Source organism: Sphaerodactylus townsendi, linkage group LG04 (assembly GCF_021028975.2).
Source record: "Sphaerodactylus townsendi isolate TG3544 linkage group LG04, MPM_Stown_v2.3, whole genome shotgun sequence".
Classification (NCBI taxonomy): Eukaryota; Metazoa; Chordata; class Lepidosauria; order Squamata; family Sphaerodactylidae; genus Sphaerodactylus; species Sphaerodactylus townsendi.
This window is the reverse complement of record NC_059428.1, coordinates 73179376-73204688: the sequence shown is the minus strand read 5'-3', so window position 1 is coordinate 73204688 and position 25313 is coordinate 73179376. Positions and strand designations below refer to the sequence as shown.

The 25313-nt window shown below is 43.8% G+C and overlaps 1 protein-coding gene across 20 annotated transcripts in view; it reads right to left on the bottom strand.

Annotated features, from left to right (window-relative positions):
• Nucleotides 1-25313, bottom strand: part of CASK (calcium/calmodulin dependent serine protein kinase) — a 199529-nt gene that overhangs the window by 173089 nt on the left and 1127 nt on the right. The window lies entirely within an intron of this gene.

Genomic DNA, 25313 nt, shown 5'->3' with positions numbered 1-25313 from the left:
CAGATACAATCATTTATTTGGTTTTTGAGATCTTCTTTTCCGGCAGTAGGAACGTGTCCATGAGAACCCCAAATATTCTAGGTGTTGGGTTGGAACCAGGGATCTTTTGTTTAAATTTACCACAAACCCAAGTTCTGAAGATAATCAATGGTGCACTGTGTGTCCAATTTTGACTTGGCTCCAAGATTCTGATCTTATTAGAATGTCAACTAGGTAAGGATGCTCTCTGATGCCCTCCTCCCTGAACTTGACAATGGGATGAATGAGAACCCTGGAGTACACCCTCGGTGCTGTTGCCAGGCCGAAGGGTAGCACCCTGTTCTGGTAATGTGTCGCTTCCACACAGAAGTGAAGAAATCTTGATGGCTTGGGAGGACTGGGATGTCAAAACATGCTTTGGCTAAGTCTACAGAAGTCAAGAATTCCTGATATTGAGGTGATTCTACTATAGAATGAAGGATCTCCATCCTGAAATGTCGAAGCTTGATGAACCTGCTGAAAGCTGGTCCTTATTTTTAAATGCCCTAAACAGCTTCAGATCAGGGTGCCTGAAGCATTGCCTTCAGTCCACCAGTTAAGACGTGCCTCACAAGGCCTGCTCATGAACTTTGCCAGTGGTTGTTTTACCATTTGGAGGTGCCTGAAATTGTACCACTTTCTGAAGTTTATCTGTTACAGGGCAATGTACAAGTAGTGCTCACTCCTGTTCTTGATAACAAATGATAACTATAATCAAATGAAGTAACATTCTTAGTTTCAGAAAATGTTTGACAGTGGTTGGAGAAGCAACCAATGGATAAAATCTGATCACTGATCATGTGTCAAACCTGATCATCCTTTCTATATTCGAAGCCAGTTTACTCTCAGAGCTTGTAATTAAACCAGAGTGGCAAGAGCAGAAGCAAAACTAGCTAATAAATCCTGTCATGCATTTTGACACCAGTTAGCTTCAGAGAAGCTACTGTCTCTGTGATTTACTACAGATGCCAAATCAATACTATTAATTTTCTAATGTAACAACCAGAACAACCCTTACAACTTCCAAAAATAAAAACCAAGCACATTTGAGCATATAGAACATATACACAAATGTAAGCACTTCATCAATAAGATGAAATCATACACAGGGCAACAGGGAAAAAAACAAAAGAAAAATAAATGATCAAAAGAGATGTAGAGAAGATAAAAAGATATGGCAACATCACTCTAAACACAGTAACATATGGACATAGAATATAAAGCAGAGAAGCCAAGTCATTCGTAATCCTCAAGCCATTTACTGCTTACGGACTTCCTTGTGTGCGCGCATATGTGTGGTGTGTCTTATAAAATGTTTCATATTTTGGACAGAGTGATATACTGGTTAAGAAAAGGTATTGCTCCAAATGGAAAGTATGAAGATTTTTCATATAAGACAATTTTCAACATTATATGCTAGCAATTCCTGTATACATTACGGGCACATACGGCATATTTTCACAGGTATGTGGTACAATCCAATGTACAATCTAACAAACGGTAACGCACTGCATCCGAGGCTTTATTTAACCAACCAGACATAGTCCATGGAATGTACTTGAAGTGGTGTTCACTCTGACTCTCCAAATGTCAATCTACCAAGGAACTCTGAAAAATACCCTGTGAGATACCACAGCACATTTCTCCATTGCAACTTGCCTTACCCTGATCATAACTAATAAACAGAGAACAGAGTGAGCCAGAGGGGCATTCATAAGCCAAGCGTAGCTCAGAATTTACTAAGCTATTTAACACAGCATTTGGAAGATGGAAAATCTCTGCACAAATAACCCATTGGGATTTTTCTGACAGCAGGAACTTAACAGGCATAAAATTACCAGATACAGAAAAGAAAGACAGGTTAGGAAATCATCCACTTCCACTTGAATTGGAAAAGGAATAGAAGTCAAATCTATTATATCTTGGGAGAAACAAGAGCTATATTAATTTTATCTGGTCTACCTTCCAATTGTTGTGATGGAGTTGCCTTTTCATTCACCACCACTTAACCAAATGCTTTGCTCACTGCTACCACAAAACCTACTCCTAGCACATGCACGGAACTTCTCATAATTTACATTAAAACTTCAACAAAAAAAAAGTGATATAAGGTACAAAATAACCCTATTTGGGACACAACAACAATGAAAAACTAGCTTCTGATCCTAGCCTAACATCTCCCAAAATTTGCTGAGGTAAAAGCTGGGTAAGGAACACTGTTCTTCATTGATGGAAGCTGCCAAAGGAAAGTGATTCTCACCGACAGCCACAACTTCCTATCTTGATGGGCGGAGCTACCCAGTCAAGGAAGTTCACCATCTCTGTAAAAAAGAAGTTATTTAGATACTCTGATCCTGTGTCAAATAAGATCAGCACTAGTAATTTGGCTTGTAAAGAAACCAGCAGCCTGCACAGTTTCCAAAACTGATACATGCTCCCTAAAAATACATCTGCATTTAAGGCTAATTGAAGCAACCAAGCCATCTTCTGAGACAGCCACATATGGAGTACAGTATTGTGGTTCAAACAAAATGCAATCAAAGGAAGGATAACTGCATTTGTCAAGGCAGGGCCACAGCTGGCAAGCCAGATGAAAATGGTTAAAAGTGTTACACGAATATGCACATACTCCTCCACAGCCCTGGATCAAAAAGTAACTCATTATTTTAACACAGTAATAAGCATATTCAGATGTATATACATCATTTGGAGGTTAAAATAAATCACAGAATCCTGCCATGAAACTGATACAATATGCAGAAAACGATCCTTACCCAGCAAAACCCTTAACCATCTACAGAAGAATCAACTAAGATTCTAGGACTCTTTAGTCCACTGTCAAATAAACATGTCTTTTTAGGAATGTGGGCAAGATAAGAAGATAAATGAGAACTTTCTACCCTTATAGAATCACTCTGGCAACTTAAGAATATTCAGCATATACATACTGTATATTTTGATAATCTAAAGACAATGATGAATCATAATAAAACCCAATAGTCAAATACAGAAAGATCTCCAGGCTAGGAGATTTTCAAGGCTAGGACACACAGCCATCCTAAAAATTGCCTACTAGAGTTTGTTTTGAATGTGACTCTTCCTTTTCAAATGAATAAGTCGTTTTCAAGATACACGTTGTTCACTAAATTTAGTTGGGATAATAAGATGACAAGAACAGTTTAAAATAGTGTAACAGCTTTGGTGAAATTATAGATTGACAGAACCCACACTGAAAAATATTACTATACTTCTAAATTGGCCACATTTTTAATTGGCTCAAAAGGGACAAAACTAAAACCAGCCATGCAAATTTCACAAAGTTGGCTGATTCCTTTCAGGAGACTCACCAGCAGCTCTACGGGAATTAAGCCCCCCCCCCCCGAGCAAGACCCCCCAATAACATCTGCAACACAGAGCCAGATGAGCATTACAGCAAGTCCCACTGAATATGGTGGGAAAAACCAATTAATTTTTCCCACCATAGAAACTGCTGAAGAACCTGGCAGATTCTGTGCTCTGAAGTGACTTCATTGCAGCCAATGGGGAATTTCTGGGGGTGTCTGTGGGGTGCACATTTTTCAAGGTAGGGGCACAAAACTTTCCAGGAATCTTCAGGAGACTCTCCTAATGACACCACCCAGGTTTGGTGAACTTTGCTTCAGGGGGCGGTGGGGAATGGGCCCTACACTTTTGGGGGCCCATGAAATTGAACCCCCAGAAGAAAAGGCCATCAAACCTGGGTGGAATCATCAGGAGAGTCTCCTGAAGATACTCTAAAAGCTTTGTGCCTCTACCTTAAAAAACGTGCAGCCTGCTTACACACCCAGAAATTCCCCATTGGCTGCAAAGGAATTAAGACACAGAATCTGGGGAAATTCCCTCAGGGTGCATTTTTAAAGCTATTGGCACCACAATTTCAAGATATCATTCAGAGACTCTCCTGATGATACCACCCATGTTTGGTTCAGGGGATCCAAAGTTATGAACCCTCAAAGGGGTAGCCCCATCTCCCATCAGCTCCCATTGGAAACAATGGGGGAAGGGGCACCCCCTTTGGAGGTCCATAACTTTGGACGCCCTGAACCAAACTTCACCAAACATGGGTGGTATCATCAGGAGAGTCGCCGGATGATACCCTGAAATTTTGGTGCTGCTACTTTGATTAACAATGTGCCCCCTGCAGGCTGAAGCACAAAAACACCAAAAATTTAGACAATAAGCCTGTATCCGAATTTTGCTGAGTATTTTCAGTATTGCTTAACCCTACTGTAGATCAACTATTATCAGATAGCCTTTTTGAATAAAATGAAGGGTAACAATGCCAGAGCTCTGGGGTGGCCTTTCAGCCTGTAAGATTTTCAGTCTGAGGTTTTCCGTATTAAGAGGAGACAAAATATAGTTGCTGGTGATTTACATCGCAGTAGTGGGTGAAATCTGATAACTTATTTCTGATAACCTTTTTTCTGCTAATTGTACAATTGCTACCTCATTCATGCATGCTTGACTAGTTTGGATAGTTGTTTGGTTAGATGCAATGTTAACTGTATATTTATTTAAAGGAAGTTATCATTTTGACAATAGCCATAATTTTTAGCTTTTAGACAATAGTCATAAATTTTAGCTTTCCCCAAGAAAGAATTCATCTTGGGAACATTTTCATTTTCAGCTAGCAGCAAGCCTGGCAAGGTGAACAAAGGTGTGGGGGGTTTTTTTTTGTTTGTTTATTGGTATTCTTCAAGGAGGTGTTCCCAGGATGGTTCCAATGAGAACATTTGATGCAGTTGAGAAACTTCTAGCTGGAAGGGGTCAATTTGCTCCAAGCCTGGCAGGTTCAGTGAGGACAGCCCCAGGATTCTTTGAAAGTGGTCTTTGGACTATGTCCAGCATTTTCCATAAAGAATCTTTGATGTAACAGTTAGTCATCCCTCCCTCCCCCTTTGTTTTTGCTGCCAGAGAATTTTGCTTTATATTTTGAAACCTAAGGCCTCAAGAACAACTATGCTGGGTAGGACTTCAATAAGTAATTAGAGAGATAGCTTCGTTACTTTCTGTGAACCTATTATTTCCAGGCTGCAATTCTGTTTATTTTAAACATCTTTCTAATTTTTTCAGCAAAACTCTATCTGGCTTTTTAAGTGAAATGAGTTTACTAACCAAACAAAGAAGTACTTGGTTATGTTACTGACAACAGCTAGCCTTTTGCCGCCACAAAAAAATGATACTTAAAAAAGGTAGGGCCACAACTGGCAAGCAAGATGAAAATGCCATGTTGAAAGAAAATGTAAGGTCTTGGCAATTAAGAAGGCTAACTCCTCATTCTTAAAGCAGCTGAAGAAATTATCTGGAGCCAAGTTGGTCGTGTCCTCCGAATCAGAGAAATGGTCTGCTGATTCTGGCTCCTCATCCCTGCTTTACTCCTCCTCTTGTGGGAAATCCAGGGGATTGTGAGATGGGGACCTAGAGTAACCCATAGTCTGCCCATGGACATCTGTTGAAACAAGTGGATCCTGAGATGGGGACCTAGGGTAACCCCTAGTCTGTCCCTGATGGGAAGAACACTGATCCAGGGATGGGGACCTAGTCTGCCCATGCTGAGAAGGACACTGTTGTTGTGGTGGGGGCCTAGGGTAACCCCTAGTCTGTCCCTGAGAGCCAGAATGTGCAGCTCCTGGTGGAGGAGAGTCAGGAGACCTGGCCTCTCTATCCTGGTAAAATTGCTCTAATTTGTCTTCTATGGCTCTGTTAATAAACGTGGCAAAGTCTGCTAGGGTAAGGGGCTGCCGGTTGAAGGGAACCGTGGCCATCACAGGAGTATTAAGCTGCTCTGGCATCTGAGTCCCTCCTCCCACAACACAACGGTCTTGCCTGAGTGCTGCTTGACTGACTGCATTTTGATCGTCTGCCTGGTTAGAGGGGTGTTGATTGTTGAACGCGGCTCCGACGGGTGGTTCGTGGGGCGCTTGTTCTTCACTGTTTTTGCACCCAACTGCTTCCTCGCTCACAGCAGCTGCTTAGCGTGTACTCGTTTAGTCTTTTGAGGCTGGCTAGCCTGAGACTGCCTTCTTCTCTGGCGCGCAGCTGCGTCCGGCTCGGCTGGAAGGTCCCTCGCTTGGACCTTCAGATAGCTGCTGCCTGGGAGATTCAGCCTTTCTAAGGGCTGCCCTGGTTGTCTCTGCAGAGGATCTATGAAAATTCTGCCTAGCAGGAGAAAATTCCCTGTCCGCCTTCTTAGTTCCCTGATTTGGTGGGAAGGGAGGTCACTAGCAGGTTTGAAGAAAAGGAAAATAGAGAAAAAACAGACTACTAACAGTTTTAGATAGATTATCTGAAGAGGAAAGATAAGGCTGGAGAAGAAGCAAAAGGACGGAACAGGAACAAGCCACAGGAAAAAATCAGCAGGGTGCAGGTGACAGAAGAATTCAATGCGCTCTCTGTCAAGGCAGGAAAAATACTGTCTAAAATGGAGACCAAGCCTTGACAGGAAGTGACGGAATTCTTTTTCCTGCCTCCCTGAAATGGGGTGGAAATCACCCACCAAGATCTCCTCTGCCTCCAAGAGAACTCTACATTACACTTCATGCAGTGCTGACTCTGAAGACAGCATCTCTATGTCATGAATTCTTTCTTTTGATAATAAATACGAACATATATACAGATGGAGAGATAGTGACTTATCTGAAATCAACACTGTGCATTTCCATCTTCTGCCTCCAGTTCTCACCAGTAAGATCCATAGTAATACTACAACATAGATTATCCCATATTTCCAGGAACAGAAAAATCAAATAAATCCCAGAAATGCCATTTTCAAAGGTGACACTGACTAATGGATTCACTGACTCTAGTTTTTCTTAAGGATAAAATCTGAAAGCTTTTGAATGAAATAGAAAAAAGAAGTTTTCAATTGCTGTTTGCAGGCTGACTCAGTAGCAAAGAGCTGAACTCATTGGTAGTAAAGAGCTGAAATCATTGCAGACAGGCGTCTAATGCAGTGTGCCCTTATCTGGGCTACAGACACAAACTTTCTTCTGCCTCAGCTTGGCAATCAGCAATGCTGAGAAACTGGCAAAAATTGCAAAGCACTCAAACTAAGCTTCTTTAAAATGCCTGTTTTTTGTAGTTAATCCTCTCTTTTGATGGACTCAAAAATTTGCCTACAAGCAGTATTGCATCTGCTCAGTGGCAGTATTTGGAGTGCATGGTAATTGCTCAGCATACATGCTTGATTACTATGTGCTGGGTCATCATGGAATTCCTTTTTTAAGAATGGCTAAGTTATCCCAGATTCCCTCCTTTTCCCTCTTTCAGTATACACTCCAACCACTGGGTCAGATCACTCATGTGGGTCACAAACTCTGTCCTTGAAAGACATGCCACATGTTCCTACATAGAAAGCAAGGGTACCACACCTCCTACTTTTTCATTTACACACTGTCAAGAAAAGCAGGATAGCAAGGCAAGGTCACTCAGTAGAGAAGTGTCATCCACAAATCGGAACCAAGTTGTGGGTTTCCTGGGTGCTGTTTTGAGGGCTAGTTTCTCAAAATGTTCCATGTAAAAATTGGCTATCACCGGGCTGAGGAGGCTTCCCATGGCTACCCCATCTGTTTGCTCACAGTAATCATTGTCCCATTGGAAGTAGCTGGTTGTTAGGCAGCGTTGAAACAAAGCTGTGATGTCGTCTGGAAAAATCTGGCTGATGAGTATGAGTGTGTCTTTCACTGGAATTTTGGTGAACAGTGAGACAACACTAAAGCTGATAAGTCTGTTGCTAGGGTTGAGATGGAGATTGCTAATTTTTTCGATGAAGTGGGCTGAGTCTTTAACACAATGATTGTGTGTCCAATGTGGCTAGAATGTGAGGAACACACTTTGTGAGTCCAGTGTGCCCATTGGCTAGGGGTTCATCATTCCAAACCCTTAGCGAATTATGTATAAGGATGTATATGTTAAACAGCTGGTTGTGATTAACTGAGATTCATTCACAGATATTTTGAAAGTTCATTTTTTCCTAAATTCTACTCCCCCACCTTTTTTCCCCTGGTAGAAAACCCAGTAAAGCTTAGCAACTGTGTTTCCATGTTTAAAGCTATGAAGAAATCAGTTTAAACCCCAGTTTTTACTGTGAAATTACTAATCCTGTTTGCCCTTACACTGTTTCGAACTATTTTTGTTAATTTTTGTTCCATTTCTTGAAGGTACTCAGCAGCTGAGGAAGCTTTGGTCAAGTTCCCACTAAACCAGGGGTAGGGAACCTGCGGCTCGAGAGCCGCACGCGGCTCTTCTGCCCTTGCACTGCGGCTCTGCGAGCCAAGCCGCCGGCCCCATCCTTGCCCGCCCTGCAGGCAGCAGGGTGGGTGCATCAACTGCTGTGGGCTTCCCCTCTCGCCCGTGGGCTTCCCCTCTCACCTGCCCTATTCAAGCGGGGCGGGCACTTTCCCGGCGGCCAGCGAGGCCGAGCTGCTGGCTCCATCCTTGCCCGCCCTGCAGGCAGCAGGGTGGACGCATCCATGCGCTTCTCAGAATGAGCGGAGTAAAAGGTAAAAAAACCCAATATATATATAGTGTTATCTTTATTTTAAATGTCAAAAATTATTTGCGGCTCCAAGTGTTTTCTTTTCCCATGGAAAACGGGTCCAAATGGCTCTTTGAGTGTTAAAGGTTCCCTACCCCTGCACTAAACCAAATACAGAGTACTCACCAAGTTTATTTGTTTTGTGGCAGTAGCTTAGAAAATTTCAGTACAGTAACCATGCTCTTTTACAATCTGGAGCCATGGCGAGGAGGAACTGCTGAACTTTCTGGCCACCTTAATAGCACCCTCCCAAACATCCAATTTACCATGGAAACTGAAAAAGAAAGAAAACTGCCTTTTTTAGATGTCTTGGTCTTTCGCAGACCCAACCATCAACTGGGCCACACAGTATGCAGAAAACCAAAACACACAGACCACATAAAAACTCCAACCACCACCCACAACAAAAAAGGGGTACAATCAAAACTCTGACAGATCATGAAAAACAAATTTGTGAACCTCCTCCCTGATGAAATCAATCATCTAGATTGGGCTCTGCAGGCTAATGGCTCCTCCACAACAGAAATAAGAAGAGCTTTAAGGCCAAGAGAAACCCAGAGAACTGAGGAGAAACAGCCCACCACAGGAAAAATATTTCTACCATACATCAAAGGAACCACAGATCAAATAGGCAAACGGATGAAAAAACATAACCTACAAACCATCTTCAAACCTACCAGGAAAATACAGCAGATGCTACGCTCAGCAAAGACAAGAGAGACCCCCTCACTTCTGCAGGAGTCTATGGCATACCCTGCAGCTGTGGAAAGGTCTACATAGGAACCACAAAATGCAGCATTCAGACTCATATTAAGGAGCATGAAAGACACTGTCGGCTTAACCATCCTGAAAAATCTGCAATAGCAGAACATGTTCTAAACAAAACTGGACATAACCCCACCAGCAATACAATGCACTCAACCACACCTTTGCGTAGCAAGTTCCACCCGAACACTTACTGACTGGTTCCCCACCCTGGGACATGGACAATATATATCCCACTAAACATTCCCTTCTCACTAGACACAGTGTGTAACAGACTTCTCTCTGTAATGCACCTCTGAAGATGCTAACCACAGATGCAGGCGAAACATTAGGAACAAGATCTACCAGACCACGGCGAGACAGCCCGGAAAACCCACCACAACCACTCTTTCATTCAACCCACATACTCTTCCTGGGACCCCTGCTTAACTGGATACAAATCAGTTCTGTTAATGGGTCTATGACTGTTAATGGATTAATGAGTCTAGATAGGGGCTCTTTTGCTAGTGAAATAAGGAATCTATGGAAGACTCTTTGTGTTGGAGAAAATCACCCTGATAAGCAGAATAGATACACAGCATCAAAATCATACTCAGGTAATTGGGAGTGAATGCAAAGTATAAAAACTTCAAGGACAAGCCACACAGAAAATGATGTCCCGCCCAGAGCTTTACTTGTGCTAAATCAGGGGTAGGGAACCTGCGGCTCGAGAGCCGCATGCGGCTCTTCTGCCCTTGCACTGCGGCTCCTCTAGCCGAGCCGCTGGCCCCATCCTTGCCCGCCCTGCAGGCAGCAGGGCGGGTGCACCAACTGCCCGCAGCCGGCTGGGCCGCGCCGTGGGCTTCCCCTCTCGCCTGCCCCATTGGAGCGGGGCGGGTGCTTTCCCGGCGGCCGGCAAGGCCGAGCCGCTGGCCCCATCCTTGCCCGCCCTGCAGGCAGCAGGGCGGACGCATCCATGCACTTCTCAGAATGAGTGGAGTAAAAGATTTAAAAACCCAATATATACAGTGTTATCTTTATTTTAAATGTCAAAAATTATTTGCGGCTCCAAGTGTTTTCTTTTCCCATGGAAAAGGGATCCAAATGGCTCTTTGAGTGTTAAAGGTTCCCTACCCCTGTGCTAAATGATGGGATGTGTTTTCAATTCCAGATGTAAGGCCTGAAAGAATAGAAAGTACATTTTCTTCACTACTGAACAACTACAGCTTATCCATCCCTCCATTCTCCCTCCTGCCACTGACAGTTTAAGCTTCCAGGATTAAAGAGCATATGACATGATTGTCACAGAGGTCTCAGCACCAGCATGTCTCTATTTAGAAATTAAGCACATTAAATCAAACCTCCTTTGCCATTATAATGTATTTAGTCCTTTTACACAAAAATATCTATTTCCTGGTTCCTCATGACCTTTCTAGCAACTTCTGTCACTGCTATCTCCCATTCCTTCCCCATAGACAAGCTCTCATTCTTTGCTCCTACTAGGCAGAGATGGCGAACCTTTTCGAGACCGAGTGCCCAAACTGCAACACAAAACCCACTTATTTATCGCAAAGTGCCAATATGGCAATTTAACCTGAATACTGAGGTTTTACAAGTTCTGGTGGTTTTTCCAGGCTGTGTGGCCGTGGTCTGGTGGATCTTACTCCTAACGTTTCACCTGCATCTGTGTCTGGCATCTTCAGAGGGTATCACAGAGGGAAATCTGTTACACACTGTGATACACTCTGTGACTTCCCTCTGTGATACACCTCTGAAGATGCCAGACACAGATGCAGGTCATTGACCCTGTGATCCATGGGCAGAGAAAACTTGATGGGGGTGGGGGGTGGATAGATCAAAGAAGACTGGAGCGCCACTCTCTCTCTCTGAGAGGTAGCCTCTCAGATAGAAGTGGGCTCAAGCCCTTCCTCTCAGAGAGAGAGGGGACCTCCAGTCTCTGCATTTGTTTGGGTTTTTTATGCCGAGAAAGGGTCCCTTTCTTGGCTTAAAAAAAAATGCCCAGGAGGCCACCGAGCAGGTCGCCAATGCCATTCCCCCTCTGCCCGAGGGAGAAGGCAGCCACCTTCTTCCTCGGGCAGAGGGGGTTGGCTGCTCGGCGGCGCCGTCTCCCGCGCCGCGAGAGCAGGCTGCCCCGAGCAGATCACCGCCGCCGTCTCCCCCTCTGCCCGAGGGAGAAGGCAGCCACCTTCTCCCTCGGGCAGAGGGGGTTGGCTGCTCTGCGCCGCCGGCTCCCATGCCGCGAGAGCTGGCAGCCCAAAACAGGTCGCCACCGCCGCTTCCCCCTCTGCCTGAGGGAGAAGGCAGCCACCTTCTCCCTCAGGCAGAGAGCGTTGCCTGCTCGGCGCAGCCGGCTCCCGCACTGTGAGAGCAGGCGGCCCCAAGCAGGTCGCCGCCGCCATTTCCCCTCTGCCCCAGGGTGAAGGTGGCTGCCTTCTTCCTCAGGGAATGGCGGCGGCGACCTGCTCGAGGGAGATTTGGGCATTTCCATGCCCGGTGAGAGGCCTCCGTGTGCCACCTGTGGCACGCATGCCATAGGTTCACCATCACGGTACTAGGGACTTTGTGCATTAAGGTCACACAAACTTTCAAGGCAGAGCAGGGATTTAAATCTGGAGCCCCTAGTTCACTCTAATCACTATACCACTGCTGGTACTTCAACTACAGAACACCTGAGAAAGCTGCACAAACCAATGTAAAAGAAATAAACTAAAAATGAACAATGTGTAACGACAAGATACTAATAAAAAATATCTTCTCCCAGCTTCCTCTGTCCCAAGCAGCTCTCTGCAACCCCTGTGGAGAAAATGTCACCAAGACTGGAGGCTGTAGCAAGGAGGAAAGTTAGGCTACTCCTCCGGCCTTCTGCTAGCAGAAAAGGGATGGGGAAGGCAAGTTCTCTCAGTTTTCCTTTCTTGATACAGATATATATTAATTAATTAATTAATTAATTAATTATTAAATTTCTTATACCACCCACCCCCAAAGGGCTCTGGGCAGTATACAACATATAAAATTCAACAAGATAAAATCCAATACAAATATAAACCACCTAAAATTAATAAAGTAACAAATTAATAAAGTAACAAATCTATATATATAAAAAGCTAACAGTGTTTTTGTTAATGGTAGTATAACTCAGTAACTGCTGGGCCAATTCCTCTGAAAATTCCCAGCCACTATAGTCAGCCAGGTGAGAGTGTTTTTAGATGTTCACATACCTGAGATTTCACACCTGACCCAGGTAAAACGCCTTTTTCCTGGCGCTCCATGGTGAAGGACATGCAGCTGCCTGTGTGTAACTGTCACCCTTAGAATATTCGTGCAGCTTAGAATGTTCACTAGATGGCCAGATATGAGCAGTGTAAACAGTACATAGGCAGTAACTCGAGTGGAAGTGAAACACATGCACACACATACACACGAGGGAGAGGGAAGGGAGGGAGAGGGAGGCATGTGAGGGAAGAGAGGGAGGGAGAGGAAAGGGACAGAGGGGGAGGCATGCAAGGGAGGGGAGGCAGGGGGCCCAGCATCTTGATATGACCCACCCACCCTAGCGGAGGGAAAGGGAAGGGAGGGGTGGCATGCAAGGGAAGAGAAGGGAGGGAGGGAAGAGAGGGGCGACATGCAAGGGATGGGAGAGAGGGGCCAGGCACCCTAGATTCCCTGAATACTACAGTTACAGTTAAGAAAACCAGGCACACATTACTCAGGAGTAAGCTCGGTTCAGCAACCACGACATACTTTGAATGGCTGCGTCGCGCCCCTCAGAGGGTTTTCTCAGAAGCGACACCCATTGCCACCAACCAAACTTACTCCCAGGTAAAGGATCATGACCAGTCAGCCTAGATGTGTGGGAGGGGTGCCTTTCCATTCCCCCCACAAGGAATATGGGCACACAAATCAATGACATCGCACAATATCAGGCTGCGTGTTTGCATGAGCACGTACTGCTGGCCTCTGCAATTGATTTGCTGCTACTGTTCCTTTTCCATTTCACCACAATAAGCCACAGCACCGCGTGGCAGGGCCGCGCTACTAAAGTATAAAAATCTAAACATGTGTTTGTCCCTGATGGTCTCCCTCAGAAGCTGCTGGACGGATCGCCCTCAAATTTTCACAGGACGTCCCTCCCTGTTGTGGGTAGGTAATCGGACCTACAAATCGCCGAAAGTCCATACCTGAGCCAGGTAAAACATCTTTTTCCTGGCGCACCAGGCCATGAAGCTGGCTGTGTTTAACTGTCACCCTCAGAATGTTCGTGCAGCATGTCGGTGGTCTGAGGGCTTGGTATGCCCTTAGAGTGTTCGCTCAGATGGCCACAGATGAGCAGTGAAAACAGTAAATAGGTAATACTGGTAAGTAATACGAGTGGAAGTGAAACACATACACACTTTGCCGTGTGAGACGTCAGGTGGGGTCCCCCCCACACGCAGGTAACTTTTACTCTCTGCGCCTCACCCACTGCTACCACACAACACACATGCTCTCATACACATTCAGCTCATCCTCACACAACTCACTCTGCCCTCCCTCACATCCAACCACCACTTACCACTTCCTCACCCATATAAGCCATAGCTCTCTTTTACTAAAAGCGAGCTGAAGTTTGCCTTTTTCTCCTAAGAAAATCTGCAGGGTGGGGGCGAACCAACACTACCGGCTCCGCTTCTTTTGCACGTGGCCTTTTAAGAACCCAGGGAGCTGGCCTTGATCTGAGTGCCTCACCACCCTGCTTCTGCTGCCTGACTGGGATAGCCTGCTTGCCCCAGTTCTGCCTTACCCAAGCCAGGACTGTGCGTATCAACCAGCCTCATGGACAGCGGGATTCACACTCTGGACAGTTCCGTTGTGGAATGGAAAGGATTACCTTATACTAAAAAAACAAGACACCACCATATAACGATGTGCATTGAAAAGGGAAAGAGGGATTCCATTGGACCTGAATGGACATCTTTGTGAGTTGCGGACTGTGATGAGAAGGACAACTGCCACAGCAACGCGTGGCCGGGCCCACTAGTACGGTATAAAGTTCTAGATGGCAATCCAGTTTCTATCACGACGGTAGACATGATGGTAGCAGCATCAGATTATGCATAATTCGCCCACCAGTTGGAATATAGGGGATGGCAATTCAACAGCTAACCCCCCCCCCCCCAAAAAAAGGTTGGTGGAATAATTCTGTTTTACAAGCCCTGCGGAACTGTTCAAGGTCCTGCAGGGCACAGACAGGTGGTGGCAGAGTTCCACCAGGCAGGGGACAGGGCACTGAAGGCCCTGACCCGGGTGGAAGCTAGCTGTATCATAGACAGGCCTGGGACCACCAGTAAATTCAACGGATGCGGATGTAGGGGGATAGACGGTCCCTAAGGTATGAGGGCCCCAAGCCACGAAGTGCCTTAAAGATTAATACCAACACCTTGAAAATGATCTGGTGCTCCATCGGGAGCCAATGCAGGTGGCACAACACAGGAGAGATGTGGTCCCGTATTGAACTACCTGTGAGCAGTCGCACTGTCGCATGCTGGACCAACTTCAACCTCTAGATCAGTCACAAGCTTTTCCTGCCTCCTACCAAAATGGAAAGGAAGACCTACACAAGATGTCCTCCGCCTCCATGAGAAGGCCCGCATAGAGTAAGTTGCAATAATCAAGTCTAGAGATGACCGTAGAATGGATCACAGTGGCCAGGTCAGTCTGGGAGAGGTAAGGGGCCAACCACCATGCCTGACGCAGATGGAAAAATGTAACCCGGGTTGTATGAACCACCTAGGTCTTCCTGGACAAGGAAGACTCCAGATGGACCCCCAGGCTGTGAACTGAGGAGGCGACCAGCAAGGAGACCCCCTCAAGCAATGGTGGCTGAAACCAAATGCCCCCCCATTTTGGCCTGCCCACAAGACCTCCATCTTACATGGATATAGTTTCAACCTGCTACACTTCAGCCACCCAGCTACAGCTTTCAAACAGTGCTACAGAGGTGCAGAAGAAGTGGCTGCCCCCCCATCCCACACACCATGTAGCTTTTTGCCCAAAGGAATCCCACAACCTCACAGAATGCCTTTTACAGATGCTACTGACAGCTGCTGTGGGAAGATCCACTTCTACAAAAGAAGGAATGACCCCAAACATACCAAAACAATATCAGAACTGTCATTTTTTTCCTCATTATATAAAACAAAACTGTTCACTGATCAAGCAATGTTGAATAGGAATTATTGCCAGGTCAGACAGAACTAGCCATCATTGAATCACCTTTACCAAGCATCTAATGAGACAGATAAGTTCCTGCTAGAACAGCATCTGTACAATTGGTGACTCTGCATTCATTACAGATAGTATTACCGGAAAGTATTTGAAGTGATTGCATTATGGAATAAGAGAAAATTATTATTACAATTAAGAATTTTTGATAATCAGTAACAAGAGACACTACGCACTTTCGTTATTAACACTAGAGAAATTTCGCCTACAGCGATGCATACTTCAGTCTTATTCAAGTCAATGGAATTTACACACACATAATTATGGGCTGAATTACAAACATCAGACCTTTTGTAAAACAGGTTTCTCTAACTGTGTCCCCTTAAACATCACTCTAATTCATACCTATCCCAGTTTTCCTACACATATAATGAGCTAAGCTAGAACACAGCTTAGACATTTCAGGGGTTGCTTATCATTGTACTAAGGCACTTCCAAAGAGATTTTTATTTGTCTCCTTTGGGCAACAAGAAGCATTTCTGAAAGTCTCTCCCATTTCTAAATGATACATGTCAACTAACAAGCAGCTCAGAGGTAGAATTCACTTTCACAGTGAAAGACATTACCACCTTCCAAGTAGCACATACCATAAAATATAGAATGGAAGTAGCCCTAAGTCTCAAACGCATGGGATGTAAAACATACCATGAATTGATATAGACTGATTTTTCCCCTGCTCCCATCCATTTTGCCAGTTCGCAAATGTAAAAAGATAAAAACCATCACCTTATCTACCTACACACTTCCCAAACATAGAGCAAGCTAACAGTGTAATCCTAAAAATGAAATCAATGGCTCAAGATGGGACTAAATCTGCTGCATGCCTGTTCTGTCATCACTTGCCTTGAAATGTCATACCTTACTTTACAGCTTACAAAACAATGTCCAAAAGCCAAGGCATGCATCACAAAGGATATTCATGATCATTTCTCTCTTTTACTCACACCACACACAATTGGGAAAATATAAATCGCATACAAACACATTCTTCATCATAGCCAAAAAGCACTCTCTAATCTCTTGATTGTTTCAGTTGTTTATTTACATTATAGTCCACTTTTCTCACTGGGATTCAAGTCAGTTTACAGAAAATGAGTTCAATATGACTGACAGGACAGACTTTTCAGTAAGTATTGACATGATATGTTAAATGATGCAAACATTACATACTAGGATCCTTGAAGACAAGCCATAGTGAAACCCTCAACGTTCTTCTTCTCTTATACCAGTTTCCCTAAATCATTCACCTCAAAGCTACTGGCAGCTCCAAAGGAAAAGTTACAAGTACTTTCAACTAGATTTCCAGGATTCCTCAATCTTCCACTCACTTACGTGGCGAGAGGAAAAACGCATTTCAATATCTATCTACACCATAGGTGTCAAACTCTCAGCCCTCCAGATGTTATGGACTAAAGTTCCCGTCATCCCCTGCCAGCATCATGCTGGCAGAGGATGATGAGAACTATAGTCCATAACATCTGGAGGGCCACGAGTTTGACACCTGTGATCTACACAATGTACTGTCAAATCAACTGGCTGTTATGGGTTTTCTGGACTGTGCAGCTGTGGTCTGGTAGTTTTTGCTCCTGCTGTATTGCCTGTATCTATGGCTGGAATCTTCAAAGGTATGTCATGGTGAGATGCTTCTCTCCAAGGCAAACTACCCATACACTTGAAACACACACACAAACGAACACAGAGAGCAAGATAATTCAATCTTTCAAGTAAAGTTGCAAAGAGCAATCTTAATTTGTACTCCTATTTAACCAAATCTTCTCTTTTAGTCATATTATTTGCCAGGGCTTTTAATGGGGTATAAGTTGCAGATCTCTTTTGGGGATGAGAGAGTCATTTGTGGTTTTGATTCTTTAAAACTGTCACGCTTTTAATTATGAACTATAAGCCTTCTTGAGTGATAAGGAAAGGTGGGTTATAAATATATGTATTAATAAATGGTGTATGTTAAGTTCCATCAAGTCACTTCTGATACATGACAACCCTATGAATTATCCAATGTCTCTAATCGTCTACCCTTGCTCAGGTCTTCCAAATTGAGGGCTGTGGCTTCCTTGATTGAATCAACCCTTCTCATGTTGGATATTCTGCTTTTCTGTTGCGTTCAACTTTCCTAACATTATTGTCTTTGTCTTTTCATATTGTGATCAAAGTACAATAGCCTCAGTTGAGCTTCTTATGAGAGGTCAAGCTTGATTTGGACTAGAATCCACTGGTTTGTCTTTTGGCAGTCAATGGTATTTATAAAACTCTCCTCCAACTCCACATTACAAATTAATCAACTTTCTTCCAGCCAGTTTTCTTCATTTGTCCAATTTTCACACTCATACATAGCAACAGGGGTTTAACAGGGGTTATCTCTTTTTCTCCTTGTAAGGCTACTGAGAGCTGAGGCTGCTGGGAGGTGGGGCTTAACAGGGTTTAACAGAGGTTCCTCTTTGTCCTGGGCTGCTCAGAGGTGGGGCTCCTGAGGTGAGTCAGTCTTTAGTTCAGTCTCTGGAACCAGCGGTGCGCGCCTCATGGCGCGCGCAATTTCATTTTTTGTTTGTTTTTGATTTTTGTTTTTGATTTTAAATTAATAAGGACATTCCTTGAGGGATAGTAGGTACAGATAGCTCCAAGGGGCACTGACTAAAAGTTTAATATTTAAATATCTAAACAAAATCAGATATGAAAGGCAGGAAGCCAGCAGGGGGATGGGGGCTTTCCAGTGTTTTGCACTGAGTGTCACATGTATGATTATCTGTCACTAGGACAGAAGTCGTGGGTGTGCCCTCGCTGCAATGAGCTCCTGGCACTCAAGGAACATGTGCGTTCTCTTGAAGCCAAGGTGGCAGACCTGGAGAAGCTGAAAGAGGCAGAGAGGGTGACAGACGAGGCTTTCAGGGGCCTAACAGCTGGATCGCACTCCCAAGGGGACATCTCTTCAGGTGTCATGGAGAGTGAAGGTCTTGTGGACAGAGGGTGCTGTCTGAGGTGGGGGAAGATGCTCCTCTTTAGATGGGACCCCTTCCTTAGCTGGTGATCAGGATATCCTCTCTCACTGAGGATGACCCTCGGGGAGGTGGGGGGGCTCCTCGGTGAGTGGGTGATTCGACTATTAGAAATGTAGTGAGTTGGTTTTGTGGGAGAGGCTGGATGACCCCATGGTGACTCAGTCTGCCTGGTGCGAAGGTTGCGGATGTCACGCTTCATCTAGATAGGCTTTTAGACAGTGCTGGGATGGAGTCAGCAGTGGTGGTCCACATTGGCACCAACGACATTGGGAAATGTAGACGGGAGGTTCTGGAAGCTAAATTTAGGCTGCTAGGTAACAGGTTGAAATCCAGGACCCCCAAGGTGGCATTCTCAGAAATGCTACCTGTTCCATGCGCAAGGCGAGATACAGGGTCTCAATGCGTGGATGAGAAGGTGGTATAAGGCAGAGGGTTTCAGATTTGTCAGGAACTGGGGAACCTTTTGGGACAAGGCAGGCCTGTACAAACGGGACGGGCTTCATCTTAACCAAATAGGGAACCAGAAGCTGGCATACCAACATTAAAAAAAAGGTGGCAGAACAGCTTTGATCCCTGGGGAAAGCCGGCAGGATCTGAGAGGTGACTTCTCTAGTTCGAATACCACAGTATCTATGGGGACATGCAGACAGAGAGTGGAGGTTTTTCTAAATCAACCACATACAAGCAAGGAACATAGGAATGTGCATGTGACACATGTGGGATAGTGTCTACAAAAGACTCTATGAGGGTAAAAGCTAGCCATTAAATCCTGGTGGCATAGTTTCTAGGACAGAGACAGGGTATACAGGTGTCTCTATGCTAATAGTAGGAACCCAATGTCACACCAATCTTTAAGAAAGGATCTAGGGGGGACCCGGGAAATTACAGGCCAGTCATGTTCGACGGCACCTGTTCTTGGTGTAAATTAAGTAGAGATCTATCATTAAAGAGATGAAATTATAAAACATGTAGAAAAGCAGAGACCTGCTGTGATGAAAGGAGTCAAAGCAATGGCTTTGCAGAGGGGCAAATCCTGTCTTACAAACTTACTAGAGTTCTTTGAGGGTAGTAAAACATTAGCCATGTGGATAAGTGGGGAAACCAGTGGACATTGGTTCTACTTGGATTTCCAAAAGACTTTTTTGACAAAGTTCCTTACCAGAGACTAATATTGGAGAAAAAACTCCTTAAAAAAAGCAATCAAGGAATAAGGAGGGGAAGTCCCTCCTATGGATTAAAACTGGTTGGAGAAACAGGGAAGCAAAAGAGTGTGGTGTAAATGGGAAATTCTCACAATGGAGAGATGTAAGGGGAGTGGTGTCCCCAAAGATCTGGTTTCCTTGAAACCAGTGCTCTTTAACCTATTCATAAATGACCTGGGAAGGTAGAGGGTGGGTAGTGTGGTGGCTCAAGTTTCCTGCAGATGATACCAGATTTTGTAGGGTGGTGAGAACCACAAAGGATTGCGAAGAGCTCCAAGCCCGGACCTTTGATAAATTAGGTGAGTGGGCTAAGAAATGGCAAATGCAGTTCAATGTAGCAAAATGTAAAGTGATGGACATAGGGGCAAAAAATCCAAACTTCACATACACGCTACAGGGGTCAAGGATGCTACTTTCAGTCACAGGAGACCATGAAAGGGATTTGGGCGTCTTCCAGTTGATAGTTCCATGGGAATGTCAACTCAGTGCATGGCAGCTGTGAAAAAGGCAAACTCTAAGTGCTGGGGATCATTAGGAAAGAGGGAATCTGAGAATAAAACTGCAAAGATTGTCATGCCCCTTTATATAAAAGCAGTGGTGCCACCGCGACTTGGAGTACTGTAGTTCTAGTCTCTGGTCACGCCCGCATCTCCAAAAAAAGCGATATCAAAGAGATAGAAAAGTGCAGAGAAGGGCAACAAAGGGATGATTGAGGGACTGGAGCACCTTCCCCTTATGAGGAGAGGGCTGCAGTGTTTGGGACTCTTTAGCTCTTGAAGGAGGAGGGTCTGAGGGGGGATAGCGTGATTGAAGTCCTAGCTCCGCAAATTATGCATGGGATAGCAGAAACTGTTGACATTGAGAGAAATTTTTCTCTCTTTCTCACAAATACTCAGGAACCAGGGCATACATTGGGAGAAATGCTGGGGGAAGAATTAGGACTAATAAAAGGAAACACTTCACTTCAACGCGAACGATGTGATTGAGTGTTTCTGGAATATGCTGCCACAGGAGGTGGAAGGATGGCCACTTAACCTGGATAGCTTTAAAAGGGGCTTGGACAGATTTATGGAGGAGAAGTCGATTTTACTTCTGACTACCAAATCTTGATCCCTCTCTTTGATCTGAGATTGCAAATGCCTTGAACGTGGACCAGGGTGCTTTCGGGAGCAAAAGCCTGCAGGAAGGCCATTGCTTCTCACATCCTGCATGCTTGAGCTCCCAATGGCACCTGGTGGGCCACTGTGAGTAGCAGAGTGCTGGACTAGATGGACTCTGGTCTGATCCAGCTCGCTTGTTCTTATGTTCTTAATAGGGAATCCTATGACATGAATTAACTTGATCTTGGTCACCAACAACAAATCTTTACAATTAAGAATCTTTCCTACCTCCTTTATGGCTGTCATTTACAGTGGGTAGCATTGCCAAAAAATACAAAACTAACCACAACATCCTTTGTACACCTGAACATACAAACCTCCTGAAGAAACTAGAAAATAAGACACTACATGGAAATAAGCACTGTTTATACAGAAGTTACCTGACTATTAAGGTAGAAACAACTCATTATTTTAAACCACAGCATCTATAATAGCATCCTAGACTATTCCAGTACAAATGAAGTTGTTGTTTAATGTTGGAGGCATGAAGTTAAAATAAGTGGAGAGTCTACAAGACTTGCAGGTGGGGGCACCATCTGCCCCCTTCCCATTACTGAGTTCAGCGCAGCTCTAAGCTTCAGCACCTACCTCTGAGGCTGGCTCCAGTAGTATCTGAGAGCCTTAGCAGACTTTAAGCAGTTCCTAGTGTCTGCCACTGCTAGGTCTGGCCCAGTTCCCAAAGGCTACTACCTCAAAATCATAATATGTGGTTATATGTGGGAGAATGTAAATGCCCCCAATGCATTCTTTTAAAGATTTCAGATTTTTCTGCAAATCTGGAGATCTCCCAAGTTTGCAGAAAAATCTGTTTAGTGTTGGCTTAGGGCTGATTTAGATATCAAAAGATGGAGCCCACACATCACTATCAAATATATAGATATTTCATGTTAACCAAAGAACTAGCTATACTCTAGATAAATAGTACAACAGGGATATAGTAACTTGGGTGAATTTTGACAGAGTACTGGGAAGTATGGAACAAAATGAGTTCCACATGGCAGATTCAATCACAAAGCATTGGGTGGTTCCAAGCTAAGCTTCTCCCTATGTTTGAGGAAGATATTCTTGAATGAGTGCTCCTAACAAACACAAGAGTGATACTTCCTGGGCTCTTCTAAAGTACGTCCTGCATTGACAAAGTGGAGGAAAGCCATGGTCAGCTGCTTGTTTCCTAAGACCCAGCATTACTACACAGAGTAGTTGCCAAGCCCAGAAACATAAGAAAGCCTGTGTCTTAAGCCCAAAGCACATGGCCGCTATGAATCTGCTTGGAATTAGCTCAGTACTTAGCTAGTCAGTCAATAACTGTTTCCTCTCTATCCCACATGTGAGCTTTTGTATTTTATGCCTACATTTCAAGAAAAAGATGAGTGCCCAGAAACATCAGTGCCCACCATGGCACCTCTGACAACACACTGGAGATTACTACAATATGGTCCATAGTGGTCAATGTCAACCATGCCCCGCTTGTTGTATTTGTGTGCCAGCCTGAAAATCCAGATATGTAGAACTGCCCTAAATAAATCTAAGATGCTTTGGAGAAGGTTTTCAAAAAGCGGCTGGGAAGATAAAATAAACTAGAAAATTTTCATTTCCAAATTCAGAAGAAGCCACAGGAGGATGCCAGACTGAGACAAATGTCAGATTTCATTGATAAGTCCTTACATGGTGAACAATTTGTAAACCAACTGCTCAATTAACTCTGATGCTTAAGTGTAAGCCTGTCAAATGTAATAATCCTTGTAACTTAGACTATGCAGGAAATACCTCCTTCTCTTTGGAAGGAAAAAGGGACTTTAACACACAAAATATTTTTATAGATCATCCTCTGAACAGACATCTTTCTCTTGAGTTTATCTAGTTAAAAGAAATGAAACTCTTCCTTTGATCCCATTGTCATACCAGAATTTTTTATGAATACTTCTTAACACTGACTTGTCTCTACCTATATAATTTGCTAATGCTACGACAACAGACACCCAACCAATAGGTATGCAGAAGACTGTCCTGCATGCCCATTGCTTGGAAATTCATTATCATGTTAAAAAAAAAGTTCAGTGACACTCAAAAACCAAGCGGGACCTGAAGGCAGTAGAACCTTGCCACTCACTGCTCTACTTGGTCAACTGCCAGTCTCCTGGCTCTCCCCACCCCACTCCTAATCAACAAGCCAGCTTGGCACTACATCAAACAACCCTGTCCCCCCCTCCATCTAGCCTTCTACACTTACCAGATTCCTGGGGCCACAGAAGCATCAGCAGATAGTGTGGTAAGTGGCCCGGCAGGGAAGGTAAAGTGACACTAAAGCCCAATGTGGGGAAGAATGCTTGCTTGCCCCCCCTTTTTAGGACGCACTGCATTTCCCCCCACAATGGGCTTTACTGCTAGTTTAAAATAATGTTCATTTCACAGTAAACAGCTGATCAATCTTAAATGAAAGATGTTCAAACTTTAAATGATATGAAACACTCTAAAGTTGGAGACCAAATTATTTCAGCATATCAAACTAAATTTCACAGTTCTGTATGCTGAGCAATCATTTACCAAAATGTATTCACAGAATTCAAAAGCACTTGGGTCTCGCCTTCTTCCGTAGGCCTGAATCAACAAGGAGAAAAAAACTCAGCTGTATCCATCAACAGAGCGCCAAACACTGATTATGGATATAAAGGTGATTACTGCAATGATTAGCCCAAAATCTTCTTAGTACATATAATATACTATGCTTACATTTACAGTGTTAAGATTTTTTAAAAACAAAAGAGTTAAGGAGTCCGAGTCCCATAATCCTGCCTAACCTACCCAATCACAACACTAACCACATCTGTCTTAACAGTTTTGCTACCAGTGTACCTCAGAAAGCAGTTTCCTGATTCCAGGTGTTACTACCAAGGACTATTACCCTTCTAACTATTTATCATTTCTATGACAAATCACTAGAATACTTTCATGTGAGAGTTCTACAGCAGGAAATATTCATTCTCCTAAGCATAATAAAGTAAAAATTAACACAAAGTACTATAAGTATCAAAGAAGGGAAGTGTTATCACTCATCATACCACTAATAACATCCAATCAGTGCTAGCAATACTTGCATATTTGTCCAATCTTCTGAAGTGCTTTAACTATTTCATGAGCATTATTTCAGAAGTGTTGACAACCCTGTAAGACAGGCCAGTGTCCCTATATTACAAAGCAGGGCTACGAGAAATTGGTTTGTCTAAACTCTAAGGCCGCCTAGTAAGTTCACTGGGGTTAGTGTTTAGTTGAGGTTTCAGTCTGGGACTTCTTGATTCATGGTTTTAGTACCTAACGTGCATAATTTTTCATAACAGATGAGATACCACAGTTCCAGCTAGTTAAAAAAAGGTTTTTGCTTAGTATGAAGTGTAACATGCAGATGAGACAAGGGCAATGCTGAAAAGAACAGTGATTGTATGCAAAATAACAAAAATGCCACGTTATATGGCTTAGTCATGTGGAATACAGTTATCACATACATGCATAAGGATGCACACGCTGCAAGTTTCAAAGCTAGGAAATTGACACAACTTTAGAACTGGAGCTTTTAAGGCTCTGACCAAATGAGAAGATGTATGTGCATGTGAACAATGGATCAGTCAAAGTCAAGTTAAATTAACTATCAACATTGGAAGACACTGGCAACATACGTGCCTATGTATTTCACTAATGTTTGTTTCAAAAGCTAACCTTTATTAAATTAACATGACAAATGCAAACTATGTTTCTTTTGCACAAAAGCTAACTAAAATAGTTACAAAGTTATCCTGTCATTCCGACAAAACCTGGCAGCAATGGCAAATCCACAGATCCGCTTCAGTGCTTTCAATCTGTGCAAAATAGAAAGGTACATCCCCATTTTGTTTTGCTTCATTACCAAGAATCACAAAATAGAGGGAAAGGAAAGTAGGTTGACAAAATCAGTATCAACAATAGACCCACTAGAGAAAAAAAAAAGCTCCTGTAATTTCCTTTAACTGTGATAATTTTATGTCCTTATATTAAAATGTTACACAAGCCATAAACTTGAACAACCGATTTTCAAACAACCTATCAAAGTGGTCACTCCCCAGCCTCCTCAAAAGGCAGGTTAGCAACCATTGTAAAATGAGATTAATATAAGATTTTAACACTGTTTTAAAGTCATTGCATAATAAGCCTCACAAGGCCAAAATCTTCTGTGCTCTTCCTCATTATTCCAAGTGGGAGGAGAAAGATTTACAGAGAAACCAGGGATTACCTGAGTGTCACTTACATGGCCATTAACGAGCTGGTTATTATGCAGCAGAGCACAGGACGG